The sequence below is a fragment of the Pteronotus mesoamericanus genome, unplaced genomic scaffold (genome assembly GCF_021234165.1).
Source record: "Pteronotus mesoamericanus isolate MK-2021 breed Mesoamerican mustached bat unplaced genomic scaffold, CSHL_Meso_final scaffold_232, whole genome shotgun sequence".
NCBI lineage: Eukaryota > Metazoa > Chordata > Mammalia > Chiroptera > Mormoopidae > Pteronotus > Pteronotus mesoamericanus.
In genome coordinates this window covers 21,232,174-21,248,025 of record NW_026555311.1, presented here as the reverse complement: position 1 = coordinate 21,248,025, position 15,852 = coordinate 21,232,174, and positions in this window count along the sequence as shown.

The window sequence follows — 15,852 nt, the reverse complement described above, 5'->3', positions numbered from 1 at the left end:
ATTATTTTTATTGTTCAATTACAGTTGTCCTCATTTTCCCCCCATTACTCTCCCCTCCCCTGGCTACCCCCACCTCCCACATTCAATCCTACCCCCATTCTTTGTCCACGGGTCCTTTACACATGTGCCTTGACTTGTTCCTTCCCCTTCTTTCCCCTCTTATCCCCTTCCACCCACCCCTCTGGTCACTGTCAGCTTTTTCTTTGTTTCCATGTCCCTGGTTCTATTTTGCTCACTTTTTCATTTTGTCAATTAGGTTCCACTTATAGGTGAGATCATATAGTATTTGTGTTTTACCACCTGCCTTATTTCACTCAGCATAATGATCTCCTGTTCCACCCATGCTGTTGTAAAAGGTAGGAGTTCCTTCTTTCTCTCTGCTGCATTGTATTCTATTGTGTAAATGTACCACAGTTTCTTGATCCATTAATTTGTTGATGGGTACTTAGGTTGCTTCCAGCATTTGGCCATTGTAAATAATGCTGCTATGAACATTGAGGTGCATAGGTTCTTTTGAATTGGTGTTTCAGGATTCTTAGGGTATAATCTCAGCAGTGGAATTGCCAGGTCAAAAGGCAGTTCCATTTTTATTCTTTGAGGAAATTCCATATTGTTTCCAGAGTGGCTACACCAGTCTGCATTCCCACCAACAGAGTACTAGGGTTCCCTTTTCTCCACAACCTCTCCAGCACTTGTTTGTTAATCTGTTTATGATGGCCATTCTGATTGGTATGAAGTGGTATCATATTGTGGTTTCAATTTGTATTTCTTTGATAGCTAGTGATGCTGATCATCCTTTCATATTCTCTGGACCCTCTGTATGTCCTCCTTGGAGAAGTGTCTATTCAGGTCCTTTGCCCATTTTTTAATTGGATTGTTTGTCTTCCTGGTGTGGAGTTGTGAGAATTCTCTATATATTTTGGAGATCAAATTCTTGTCTGAGTTATCACTGGCAAATGTATTTTCCCATACAGTTTGATCTTTTTCATACTGCTTATGTTTTCTTTAGCTATACAGATGCTTTTTAGTTTGATACCATTTAGTTAGTCCCATTTGTTTATTCTCTCCTTTATATCCCTTGCTCTAGGAATCATATCAATGAACATATTGCTGCATGGAATAGCTGAAATTTTCCTGCCTACTTTTTCCTCTAGGGATTTTATTGTTTCATGACTTAAATTTAAGTCTTTTATCCACCTTGAGTTTATTTTGGTGTATGGTGTCAGTTGGTGGTTGAGTATCATTTTTTTTTATGTCACTGCCCATGTTTCCAAATGCCATTTGTTGAAGTGTCTATTTATACTCCATTTTATGCTCCGGCAACTTGGTTGAATATTAATTAACCATAGACATGGGTTTATTTCTGGGCTCTCTGTTCTGTTCCATTGATCTATATGTCTGTTCTTATGCCAGTACCAGACTGTTTTGATTACAGTTGCCTAGCAATATAATTTGATATCAGGTATTGTGATCCCTCCTACTTTGTTCTTCTTTCTCAAAATTGCTGAGGCTATCCAGGATCGTTTATGGTTCCATATACATTTTTAAAATGTTTGTTCTATATCTGTGAAATATTTCATTGATATTTTAATAGGGATTGTGTTGAATCTATAAATTGCCTGAGTAGTATGGACATTTTGATGATGTCAGTTCTTCCAATCCATGAACATGGTATATGCTTCCATTTATCTATGTCTTCCTTGATTTCTTTCTTCACTGTTGTGTAGTTTTCTGAGTACAGGTCTTTCACTTCCTTGGTTAGGTTTATTCCTAGGTATTTTATTTTTCTTGTTGCTATAGCATATGGGACTTTTTCCTTAATTTTTGTTCCTGATATTTCATTGTCGGTGTACAAAAATGCCTTAGGTATCTGAATATTGACTTTGTATACTGCCGTTTTGCCAAATTCACTTATTAGGTCAAATAGCTTTTTTGGTGGAGTCTATGGGATTTTCTATTTACACTATCATGTCATCTGCAAACAATGACAGTTTTACTTCCTCCTTTCCAATTTGGATGTCTTTTATTTCTTTTTCTTCTTTGATCACTGTGTCTAGAACTTTCAATACTGTGTTGAATTGAAGTGGTTAAAACAGACACCCTTGTCTTGTTCCTGATCTTAGTAGGAAAGCTTTAAGTTTTTGCCTGTTGAGTATGATGTTCCCTGTATGTTTCTCTTTTTAAGAGGCCAACATCATCCTAATCCCAAAACCAGATAAAGCCACAACAAAGAAAAGTACAGGCCAATATTGCTGATGAACGTAGATGCTAAAATCCTCAACAAAATATTGGCAAACCGCATCCAACAATACTCTGAAAAGATCATACACCATGATCAAGTGGGATTCATCCCAGGGATGCAAGGATGGTACAGTATTCACAAATCAATAAATGTAATACATCACATGAATTAAAGGAAAGACAAAAGTCACAAGATCATATCAATATATGGAGAAAAAGCATTTGATAATGTTCAACTTTGTTCTTCATACTTTGAACATCATAAAAGAGAGCCATCCAAAAAGAATTCCTCTCTCAGAAAGAATCCAGACTAGTTCTAACTCTGCACTCAGTTTTAACCTGTTAAATTGTTTAATCTCCCAAAGTCTAAATTTATTTATGATAACAGGAGCAAATGTAACACAATTATTTAAAAATCCAAAAAGATACTGTAATCCAAAGCACTATGAAAACTGTAAAAATATCATATGAATATGAATTACTATACTGTGATTATTATTGTTGCAATTTTCATCAATCAAAACTTCTTGGTGTGCTCCCATCTAAGTCCATATTTTGAACTCAGTGTCGCTTCTAAGATATCTGACTCCTGTAAGGGAAACAATGTCTCACAGCTTTTATATTTACACTTCTACTTTAGAATTCTTGTCCTGCTTGTTTTATTGTGTCCCCTGATACCCACAGAGGCCCCTGGCCTGATGCCCCTTATGGTTTCTATGTGTTTGGTAATAGGGGTTTTGTAACTGTTTTAGTTTGAGGCAATTCTTGACTGACTCAACAAGAACACCAAATATATGATTCTTATTCTGCATTTAAATGAATATTGATTGTAAAGCAATGCAGCCAATTTATATTAAAATGAACAATGTGAAATATCTTAATAAGGTATAGTAGATGGTAGTTTCTTATAAGAAAGAGGGATAAGTCAAGAAATATGTAATTGCAGTACAAAGAAAAAATTAGTAAATGCCTATAAGAAATAAAAATAAAATGCTATAAGAATTCAGAATAGAAGGAGATAAAATTTGAAGCATTACTAACACAAACTATTTGCAAAAAATAGGTGATATTTGGGATGGGTCTTGAAAATTGTGAAAAAATTTTCATGAGCAATCTTAATACAGCCAATCACATCACATAAATGTGATAAAGGAATAATTTTCACCAACATCCTCTTTCCTTTATTTTATTGTAACAAATATATATAGTGGAAAACACACACATTGGGACCTACAGATAATAGTTGTCTGCAAGCAGCTGTAGTTTCACTGGAATGACTTAGGATGCATCTTAATATGAGGCTTCATTATATTTGTCAGAATAAGGTCAAATGGGCAACTCATACACACTGTAAATTGTGGCTTATCCAGATTCATGAAACTCACTGGAGTCTTTACCACAGGAAAATCTCTAAGTGTTTTCATTTCCTTAAAAGATGGCTCGCATGCCCCATCTACAAAAAATAATTGGGTTATCAGAGAACTTACACTGGGATATCATTAAATGAAGGAGGAAAGTGATACTGAAGCTGCTGTATTTCTTCATTTTCCTAATCATAAAACTTGAAATATTTTAAAATAAATTGTTAGGTATTGAAAGTTAGCATTTTTGAGCCTCGGTAAATGGCCAATAGTTAAAAATGATTTTCAATAATAGATATAGGTAATCTATGTTAAGGGAGCTATTTACACTTGTCCCTGATGTGAATGTTTCAGCGACTAAGAACATTGCAATGCCAATTACTAAAAGTAGAGGTCAAAAAATATTTTTCGTAAAATGTGTGTGGAGAGGTGTCTGTCATTGGATGCCCTCTGTCGAAGCCAATATGGCTAATATTAACTTTTTTTTTTCACATTTGATAGCTTCTCTTGGTTACAGCCTAGGCTCTACCTTGCACACATGTTAAATACATAAAGTGCTGGTATTTTAGCAGGCACAGTGCTATATTAGAGACTTGCTGGGATTAAAAGAGTAACCAACCTTTACTAACTTCATGGGAGGTTTTGGGGGACAGTATTACAAGTAGCATTACCCAATATTCTTCATGGTCTACTTGAGAATGTTAATATAATCCATTAGAAATAGATGGGAGCAATTGATTTCATGAGACTCTATATTCTGAAATCAGAAGCAGGCAAGGAAAATATGACCAGCAACATTGAAAGAAAGAAGAAATCTACAGGGACTGGAAGGAGAGAAGGAGGGGGGTAGTGGGGAGGGAAAGAGGAAGGGTCAGATCAAGGAACAGGTGTGAAGGACACATGGACGAAGCCAAGGTGGCAAAGGATTGAGCGGGGGAGGTGGGAGTGGGTGGGGCAGGGGAGAGTGGTGGCAGGTAAATGGAGACAAATGTATTTGAAAAGTGAAAAATAAATAAATTCAAAAAATAAAACAAGAGTAAAAATTGAGAGCACCAAAAAAAAGACACCTAAGATTCTTATACCTACTGTGACTTAATGATTTACTCTGCTGCTCAAGATTTTTGTAATGAATCTATTTGCTTATACTCATTATTCTTCATTGGCATACAAATCAATAATACTATTAATCTTCATACTTAATATGAGAACAAATGTTCACTGATTTCTCTCTGTCTCTCTCTCTCAGATCTATCTGTGTGGATTACTGGGAGCCACAGCCACCCAGTCTTCAGACTTCATTGCTTTCTCACTGCAGTAATTTCATTGTCCACTCTGCAAATATTCACATCATCCCTCTTACAACTCTGCAGTGACTTCCGTTTGCCCTTAAGACAGAGCCCCAATTCTTTAAATGAAGCTCCAAGACTTGGCATATACCTCTTCTGCCTTGTGTCCAACCCCATACGGTTAACGCAGCTGCAAAATGGCACTACCAGTTTTCTAAATTCACTGGTCTTGATAATTTACTCAAAACATAGAAATAGGCTTCTTAATTATAGTCAATGATGTGTTCCACATGAAAGAATGAAAAAAGAAACAATGTTTCAATTGCAAAATACTAAAGATCTGAGATTAGATTAGTTTCTTAAAAAAGACAAATTTTTTTATGAATATATTCTGTGTTTTAAAAGACTTCTTGAATATAACCTCATATATTTTTTCCTAATAACAGATCTCAAATCTTAGCATTTAAAGAATCATGTAGATTGGATTGGCTCAGAAACCTGGTGTCTTAGTTAGAAGAAATTAGAGGAGAGGCCACCCTCTGCCATTGTAGAGAAACAACATGGCCTTGGACGCTGATGTCAGGCTGAGGAGAGTCTGTGCGGCTGAGAGCGGGAGGGGGGCGGGATGCACAGAGGGAAGCCAGGGCCCCAGAGGAGAGTCAGGAGGGTCACGATGGCCCACCTGTCCACAGTCTACTCATGCATCTAGGTATTACTGTGAACTTTATAAATTATTAGAACTTTATAAAATTAATATAAATAAGATATTGGTGAATATATGTTTGACGATTGATTATTTGGTGAATTGTTGCTTTCAGTGAGTCACCCATTTTGTGAAGTGGCTTTCAGTGCACTGAGCCAGCCATTTAAAGGCAATTTCACCCTGCCCCTTATTATTCTGATTCTACTCACCTCTTTGGGGGTCCTCTGAATAACATTCCCTCTTATTTAGCAGCGTTTCTAAATATTTCTTATTGTCTAAAATCTACTTTCACTGTTCTGCAGAATAAACTCTGTTACCCTTCAGATACAGGCTTGAAAGATAGTTCTCTGGGAAGTCTTCTTTAGTCACTGTATTGATTAAGGATCCCAGTCCAGAAAAGAAACGTACTCTAACAATTTTACACACAAATGGATTTACTAGAGTAGTGTTAACTCTTGAAGAATGTGAGATTGGCTGAGGTAGCTGACTCTAGGCTGGCCTTTTAACAATTTCCGAAACCACACCAAGGAACTGCACTGACAAGGGAGCTGTTTCCTCTGTGGAGACCAAGGGGATTCATCACAGGAGCCTCCACCACAGCTCCTGGTGCCAGAACCACACGACACCTCCTATGCTCTGTGTTAGCAAACCTCTGCCATTGGCTTTTGCTTTCATCCCAGATAATTTATCCATCTAAGCCTTATGTGATGACACATTTGATTGGGGGGATCCATCCTAGCTTGTGGGGAGACTTGGAAATATAATTTTAAACTGTGCAGCCTCTGTTTTACAGGAAGATGGTCTGAAGGGAATCGAGAGAGTCAAGTCGAAAAATCCCCTGTCCTTGCCCTCTCTTCTAAAGCTCAGTTCTCAGATAATCACATGCCTTTTGGACTAAGTCATCACATCGACTAGGATACTATTCTTGAAATATGATTTTGTAACAAATGCATGTTGAAATCTTTCTGTAGACATAGTACCTAAATGCATTACATCCGAGCAACAAAATATAGGAGTTTTCATGCTTTGAACAAGTTCACATTGTTGTATGATTTAGACAAAGATTTTCCAACAATGGCACTATTAACATGACAAGCTGGATAATTTGTCTTGGGGGGCTGTCATGGGCGTTGTAAAATGTTAAGCAGTATCTTTGGATTCTCTTCCCATTAGATGCCCATAGCATCTCTCTGTTAATTGTGGCAGCCTGAAGTGTTTCCAAAATTGCCAAATGTCCCTGGGGGAGAAAAACTGCCCCAAATTGAGAAGCACCATACTGAAAATAATTTTGCTTACAACATATCAAAGATCTTTAGGCCTCAATAAATCCAAGATAATGCAGAAAGGTCTATTAATTTCTTCTGTCTTTCATAGAATTATAATGGAAGATTGTATCTACTTTTAGTCAGTATTCTTTTTTATTTTTTATTTTATTTTATCCCCACCCAAGGACATGCTTATTGATTTTTTAAAAAGGGGAAAGGAAGGAGAGAGAGAAGGAGAGAAACATTGATGTGAGACACAGCCATCAGTTGCCTCTCACACGCAATCCCAAACTGGAACTGAACCTGCAACCCAGGCATGTGTCTGACTGGGAGTCAAACTCATGAACTTTCAGTTCATAAATGACACTCCAGCCAACTGAGCCTCACTGGCCAGGGCTATTCAGTATTCTAAGACCAGGTGCCAAACCATTATTCTTGATCAACATTCTTCCCAGGAAAACGCTTATCTTTATAGATATATAAAAATTACTATGGAGTTTTTTTTATATATCAAACTAACACAGTCTCTCAGTTTTCTTTGGCTCTCATTTCAGTATTTATTTTTCTGAAGACATTGAAATGGATCCCTAATGCTTTCAGGTTCCTTACATAGGGGAGAGGGAGAAATCAAGGAAATATATTGCAAACATATTATCAATGTCTTTTAATACCTAGACCCATTGTCTAAGTAATTATATTTTTTGAAGTTCAACATCAAAGTTCAAGGTCTATTGCGCTTTGTAGAAATTATGCCTTTAAAATTTTCTTTAACAAAAAGAAAAAATCCTGTCCTGCCTCTGTAGACAGCAGAGAAATGCCCACAAAGCTGTGACAAAGGCTACTACTAGTTGTCTCCCATCATCCATACTTTCCTTTTTCCCGAGTCATGAAACCTACAGATTGTCATATAGACTCGTAACCACACAGAGTACATTTCCTAGTTTCCATTGCAGCCAGGTGTGAGTGCATACCAAGTATATTAATTAATTTTGAAATAAATTAGTTTCAGCCTTTGATCCTAGCAGTAACTAACAAAGATGTATGTATACCTAAAGCAGTGTAAATTTTTATGCTTATCTTTCATTTGCTATACTTTGCTATAACTACAGACTACTTGGTTATTTCTATAAAGTCTATAATTTTATGGCCATAGTGATTGATTACTGTCTGTTGAATCTAACCTGCATTAGATATAGGTGTTTAAAAGTGATTAATGGTAAAATATTACTGTCTAATTATGGAAAATAATTTTTGAGTAATAGAATTTGATAAATCTAAACTAGGTAGACGTTTATGAACACTTTATAGTAATTTAATATTTGGTTTATACCTCTAAATATCAAACTATTGATCAAAATGTAATTTTTATAGTTATAGATACATAACTAAATATATGAACAGGAAATAATGTGGTTGTAAAGGCCAATTTATTATTACCACTATTTATAACATGACACCATTTAGTCATTAGTTCCTTATACAATGGTCTCTGCCCTCATGGGGGTGACTTAAAAACATAAGAACAGTAAAGGGTTGTGCAGAGTAAAATATAGACACAAACAGTGGAGAAGGTAATTCCACCTGGGGGAAGTGATCAGACACCTTCACACTGACTTCTGAGCTCATTAACAGCTTGCATAAAATGGTGAGCAAGATTGACTTATACCATAGAATACTATGAAGCCTTAACTTCCACTTGCTGTGCTATTAAAAGTCCTGAGGGTCTCATTATGTGTACTGTTTTAGGAAATACTTCCCCACCCCCTTCCAATAAATATATATGTATTTATTACAGTCTTTTTAGCTATCTTTATATTGCAGTTGGTATATAAAAGGCATGCAATCCCTTAAAACTTCTTGCAAAATATGAATCTTTTACTTTTTGTGGGGATTTTGTACAAGTAAATATGCTGAAAAAGAAATACTGCTATTTTAGTTCTCATAAAATTAAGGCATTATGGTTTCTATAGGAAGTACCTTTCTTTTAACACACGAACATCATGAACAATATGCATTCTCCTAAAACTTCAATCATTATTAATTGCTGGAAACATTTTCTTTAATAAAAAAAGTTAGTATGGGGTATTTTTTACATAAATTATGTTATATATTGAAATTACACAGTTAATATTTATTTCACAATAACTTTCTTTGCAAACAAAGTAAAACATCTTTATGATCTTTAAATAAAAATGAAGGCAGCACTTAAAATTTTTATATAAAAACATAGTGTTTCCTTATATTTCTTAATCTAGTATTTTTAATTCATTAAGTTTTCCACACAGATAAGTCAAAATGATACCCATTATTATATATGAAAAGTTTTAAGTTATGTTATTTATAAGACCATTTATTTTCAAATTGAATGTGCAATGAAATATTTACTAATAATGAAATATGAAGGCACTCTTAAGTTATTGAAATATTCTGAATATACTCAAGATGATTTGGTAATTAAATTTCCCTTCAATATTAAATTAAAATTCAAATTAAAATCCTAAACTGAAGCTTTGCTCATTAAAAAGCACTTAGGCCACTTACTGTCTATAGAATGTACACACATTATTGCAGGAGGAAATACATGACCTCAATTATTACTAATATTGCTTCTTTGTTGGATGTAGTTTAAATATCAAAATAGTTCTAGAAACACTTAAAATATTATCTTTAATTACAGACATTTTATGCTTCTTTAACCAAGGATCAGTACAAATTAAGTACATTTATATTGGCAATGTTAAAAACAACTAGTGACAAAAATTATCGTAATTTCCATTTAAACTGATGGTGGGAAGAGAAGGCAATTTAGCTATACTCCTTAATTTTCACTGACACTTTTCTTTTTACCAAAAACTTTTTCCTTCCTTCTTTTCTCTCTTCTGCCCTCTTTCTTTTTTCCTCCCTCTTTACTTCTTTTTTCCAATCAATTTCTCCTACATTCTCTTTATTTCTCTATTTTGTCATTGCAGACTCGGCAGATACAACAGTAAATATTTTTTGAAAGATCATTAAACAATTCATTCATTCAGTTAACAAACACTTATTTAACACAGTTCTGTAATACCAGGCATTGTGTTTTGGGGAATAGAGCAAAGAATAAGATCAACATGAGTCCTACCAAGAAAGACAGTCTTTAAATAAAGAATAAAAGTAATATAACATCTTATGATATGAGAGCTAAGGAAAAGTAGAGCAAAGATACCCAATATAATACAAGTATCCAAATAAAACAGAAGTTATGCTTAAACTGAAATCTAAAGGATTAGAGAGATGAATCAGAAATGTCCTGGAGAAAGGAACAATGTGGATGAAAGCGTGGAAAAGAGAGCACTTTCCATTGAAAACAGTAAAGAAATTTGCTATGATTTTGTAAGAGAATGTCCCTTGAAGGTTAAATGTTACATTTTTGTTTGCTCTATCAAGAAAAGAAAAGACTCATAAATTTATAATCACATCCAATACTGAGTAAGTAATCATCATTGTATATTTAAAAACACCTCTACCTCTAATGAATAAAATTTGTCTTTGTATTTGAAAGATGCAGTAAGTCTCCTATGCCTGAAAGGTAATGAAAAATAAAGAAAAAAATGTTCCTCAGAGATGAGATTCTTATAGAGTAAAAGGAATTTCAGTTTAAGGCTAAAACTCACTCCTAGGACCTCAACCAGTACAGCAATATTTATTTTCAACACATATATATTTTTTAATATGGTCACAACAGTACAGAAAAATCCTTGTTTCCTTAGAACTGTAATTCAAATGGAAAATCAATGTAAGAGGCCAAAAGGACTGGCGAGTAAAAGGAGTGACTTTGTCAGATTGAGAGTCCCCGTGAAGAAGCTTAACTCTTGTTTAAGGAATAGGGCCTCCTGTGCAGACATGCAATCTGGTCAGACAGCAGAGCACCAGCAGTCAACAGCACCACTTGGTAAGAAAGGAAACTTGGGTAGCAATTGCTGTAATAGTTAGCTAGACTCTGTCCTGTTTGGTAGTGGACAGTGAAGGACCTCTACTTGGCCCTGAGTGTACTTTAGGAATTTGTTGAATCATTCTTGACTTGATGTACCTTCTGTAAGGAGTCTCTGGCATCTTCTTTTTGAATTTGGTTTACACCTTCTCTTAGACATTTTAGGTCTTACTATTAAGTTCTAAACAACCAGACTTACAGGTGTAGTACTTCCTTCCTTCAGCTTTTTCTGTCCAGGAGGAAACTTAGATATGTAAGTGGATACTTAGAGGGACAGGCACAAGATAGACTGGGGAAAAGGCATTATACATAAAAGAAACAAAATATGTAAATGAATGGAGACATGAAGGATATCAGGACTATAAATGGATATGTAGTTGAATGGAAGGAAATGAAACTGTAGTGAGTCTATTAATTAGGGGAGAGAGAGAAATCTTGAAATTTCAAGCATGATTAAATAAGGGAAATCTGGATGGAGATAAATAAGCAAAAATGATAATATTCTGGGAATGAACAATATGTATTTAAACTAACACGATGATATTTGGTGATTTAAAATTAATACAATAAATACTCAGAAGCTGGAAATTAAATTATGTTAATTTATGTGAACAAATTTAAAGCAAAGAAAAAGAATTGTGAAAAATATTTAAGATAATATTTACATAATTGCTTTACTCAATAAATGTTAATGGTACATTTATTATGTGAGCCAATTCCCTATACAATAATGTTAATAATAAGCAAAAACACATATATTCCCTTAACTTGTATAAATTCATTAGTCTTTATTATAAACTTTTATTATTTTATAATTTAGCTTATATTAAACTCAAATTTTAAAAGTATTTCAAATACAAAAATAAAATAAAATAAAATACTCAGCACATTACTAAAACTGAAAAGACTGACACCAGTGTTGGAGTTGAGATGTAGACCGAGCAGAACCAGGACTCTCATACCTTGTTGGTGGAAGTGAAAATGGCACAGCCTCTTTGGAAGAATGGTTTAACAGTTTTACATAAAACAAAACATACAAAATCTTGATGACTGTGAATACGTGTTTTTATATGTTCACCACTAAAATAAACAGCCTATGTTTCCAAGTAATTTGTGCTAGAATATTTACAGAAGATTTGTTTGTGGTAGTTAAAAAAACTGGACACCAACTAAGTATCTATCAGTAGGAATGTGGAAAATGAACTGTGGTATATATTTATATGAAACACTACTCAGCAACAAGAAATAATGAATCCTCAATACTTGCAGCAACATGAGTGAATTGCAAAATGTTAGTCTGAGTGAAGGAAACCTTACACAAAAGATTACATGCTGTGTTATTTCCTTTATATTAATCCTAGCACAAGTACAATTAATCTACTATGAGAAAAAAATACAATAATAGTGGCCTCTAGGGTAGAGGCAAAGGAAGAAGTGTGAGGGAACTTTCTGGGATGATGATGTTTTATTGTCTAATGTTCCATGATAGCAATATGGATTACAGAAACTCAAGTAGTTTGTTATTTGTAAATTTTACCCCAAAGGGAAAAAAATGAGCTATTTAAAAAAATGGCTTAAAGTAGTGGTGTGAAATTGCCTTATAATATTTTTGTGAAAGAAATGCTACTGTACTTTGTTTTAATTCAACTCAAGATTTTTTTTTTAATCAATATATCGAGAGCTTCCACCTTAGTTCTTTTTGTGAAGCTCTTGAAGATTATTTCAGTATTTAAGGAATTTACATAATATTCATAAAATGAGGGAGGGCCCTGGTTCCAACAGCCCAGTGGTTTGTAGTATTTCATGAGGTCTCTGTATTGCTGTGACGTCTGGTCCTCCAGCTTCTTTTGGGCCCTGATGCCTGGTGGGCTCATCGATGCTGGGCCAAGGGTGATCATAGTGATTAGCCTTCAACGATGCCTTGTAGCCGTGCCTCCCTAGTTCTGTTTTCTAAATGGAAAGGGGGCAAGATATATACCATTTGATGAAATTTCTAAATCTTTATCCTCTTTCGGGTAGCAGCAAAACTTACTTTCTTCCCCCTAAGACTGACCACTCATGCTGTTACGTCTTTTACAGTGTCAGCTTTTCTCCTCTCTTCATCAAGTGTGCAGTAACTTGCTTCTTCAATCAGAAAAGAAAAATAAGCTACTAATGACACTTTTAAGCAAGGGCTTCCATACTCTTCAAACGAAGGCCTAGCCAAATGTGTGGTATTGAGGAAGGAAAAACACCTCTCATTTAAAGAGATCAAAATTCAAACTAATGCCAATTAAAAATTCTGCCAAAATAATACACCAATAGTTGCAAAATCATTAGACATACATTCAAAATGCATGCACCAAGAAATAACTAATATGAATTATTTGTGGTAGAAGAGTCTTAAATTAATTTACATTCTGAGCATATCACCTAATTTATGCTTTCTGACCAAGAATCAGATGGTGAGAGAAACTACTACCAGAACAAAAACACTTTTTAAAAGATTATGATTACCAAGTTCCCAGGCCAGGGTCTGAATGATATGAGATACATGAATGAGGAATGTAAAACAGCCCGAATATCATCTTTATTAAGGTGAAAGAACTGACTTCCTAACGTTGGCCCTTATATTAGATAAACTTCCCCATTGAAGAGCTGGCAAACCTAAGTCAGGGAAAACTTCTCCTTCCTGGGTAAATCAACAGTTCCCCGCGAAAGGAAGGCAGCGTAGAGCTGAGCCGAGCGTAACTGGTTTACTTTCTCCCAGATTTACCACTCCTGCCATCAGTCATTTTCTCTCAAGAAAGAGCTAAGGTTGAAAGGGGGACAGGAGCTGCACACTAACGGGTGCTCTTCTACAAAGAGGGTTGTCCGAGTGGGAACGAAGCATTTCCTCGAAACAGCAGTGAGGTTTTTGGTAAATGCTAACTGATTGTTTTGGCACTGATTTCAAGCCAAGGTGACCACCTGGGAGGAGAACTAAGTCATGTTTAATCAAAATAGATGGTAAGATTTTTAACATATGTTAATCTCTCTGTTTCTGACCAATACTTCCTTGGTGCCATAAATGAGGAAATAGAAGTTTTCTAAACTAGATGTTGTGATAAATGCATGGCATATTGGAAAGAAAATGAAAGAATACATTTATGGAAATAACTTGGCAATATCTTTCCTAGGCCAACTATATTAGTTTAACTCATTAGCTCCATAGGAAGGAAAATGAGATTATGATGTTCGAGGACAGACAATACAGGTGCTTCCAGAATCTGAAGTATGAAATCTAGCAACCAAGGTAAGTCAAGCAAGATTGGGCAGAAGAAAAGATGACAAGACAGACCAAGTCAGGGGCTGAGTTCCCATCTATTGTTTATTCCAACAATGCATTGAAGAGCTATACTTTTTGTACCAAACCTCTTATAGCTATTGGGAATATAGCCCTAAATAAAGGAAACAAAATCCCTGTTCTTAGAGAGCTTACATCCTTTTTCAAGGGATCAAGAAAACAGACAATAAACCAATTCCGTAATATAACTAATACAATATAACTAAAAGTATAACAATTCAAATAAATCAGGGAAACTGTTGATGCAATTGGGTGGGGTGGTGGTGAGGCTGAAATGAATCTTAGGGAAGTATATACCAGAACAGAGATTGTGCTTGGTGTGTTTAAGGAACAAGTGCTTTGAGGCCAGAGTGAGAGGAAAATATAAGAGGTGATGCTGGAAGTTAGAATTTTCTTGTGTAAAGGTCCAAGTGATAGTATTATGTCTTAAGTTGTTATCTGAAGCTCTATCTTTTCCTTTTCTTCTTTTCCTGAACATTTCATTCCTAAAGATATGACTCAGGACAGAGTAAGGTAGACATACACACCCGAAGGAGTAGGTCATGGTGGGTTAGCGCAGGTGTGGGAGCTTAGATGAGGTCGAGAGAATATCCCCATGAGAGTACTGAATTATATGGGGTCCAGTTATGGCAGAGATGATTTTCAGAAACCCATGTGCGGATGTCTGAGCTCAAAGTGGTGTGGAGGGCATAGAAGAAAAGAAGGCAGGTTTGTTACAGAGCAGGGAATAAAATAAGTAAATATATTTAGGACAATGAGAATCAGATTTCTATCTATAAGAACTAGAGATAGTGTATGAATTCATGTTTTTCATTGTTTTCTATTACAGCTGTGCAAATTTCCCCCACTTTGTGCTCCGTGGAGTCCACCCTCTGCTCCCACAGTCCTTCCCCACACCATTGTCTGTGTCCATGGGTCATACATGATCTTTAACTAGTCCCTTCCAATTCTCTCCCCAATTAGCCCCTTCTCCTCTCTCCTCTCAGTCTGTTCCATGTTTCCATGTCTCCAGTTCTATTTTTCTTGCTTGTTTGTTTTGTTGATTAGTTTCCACTTATAGGGGAGATCATATGGTATTTGTCTTTCACTGTCTGGCTTATTTCACTTAGCATAATGCTCTCCTGTTCCATCCATACTGTTGCAAAGGGTAGGAGCTCCTTTCTTTCTTTCTGCTGTGTAGTATTCCATTGTGTAAATATACCACAGTTTTTTTTGATCACTGATCTAACAATGGGCACTCAGGCCATTTGCAGCACTTGGCTATTGTAAATAGCACTGTTTTGAACATAGGGAAGCATACGTTCTTTTGAATTGGTGTTTTGATGAATTCATGGTTTTTAATAAGTATAAATAACTATATTCATATGTATATCTGTGTGTGTACCTACAAATATCTACATACATATATTTTCTATTTCTGTCTACTCAGAATGCCTGGAAACACCACCACCTCAACAACAACAATCATATTTAGCCCCTTGACCTTAGCTTATAAATGCCATTCTCCAATAAAAGAAACCAGGACTTGGAGAAATGGTTGATTCTAGAGGTGGGTTAGGGAAAGTACAACAAGAGTCTGGAATAACCTCTTGTGCCAAAAGGTAAAGAAATTGTTCACAGGATAATAAAGACATATCAAAATGATACGGGAACATGCTTTGAAGGACTTCCACTTGCCAAATTTAGTACCCAAATACATGCTAT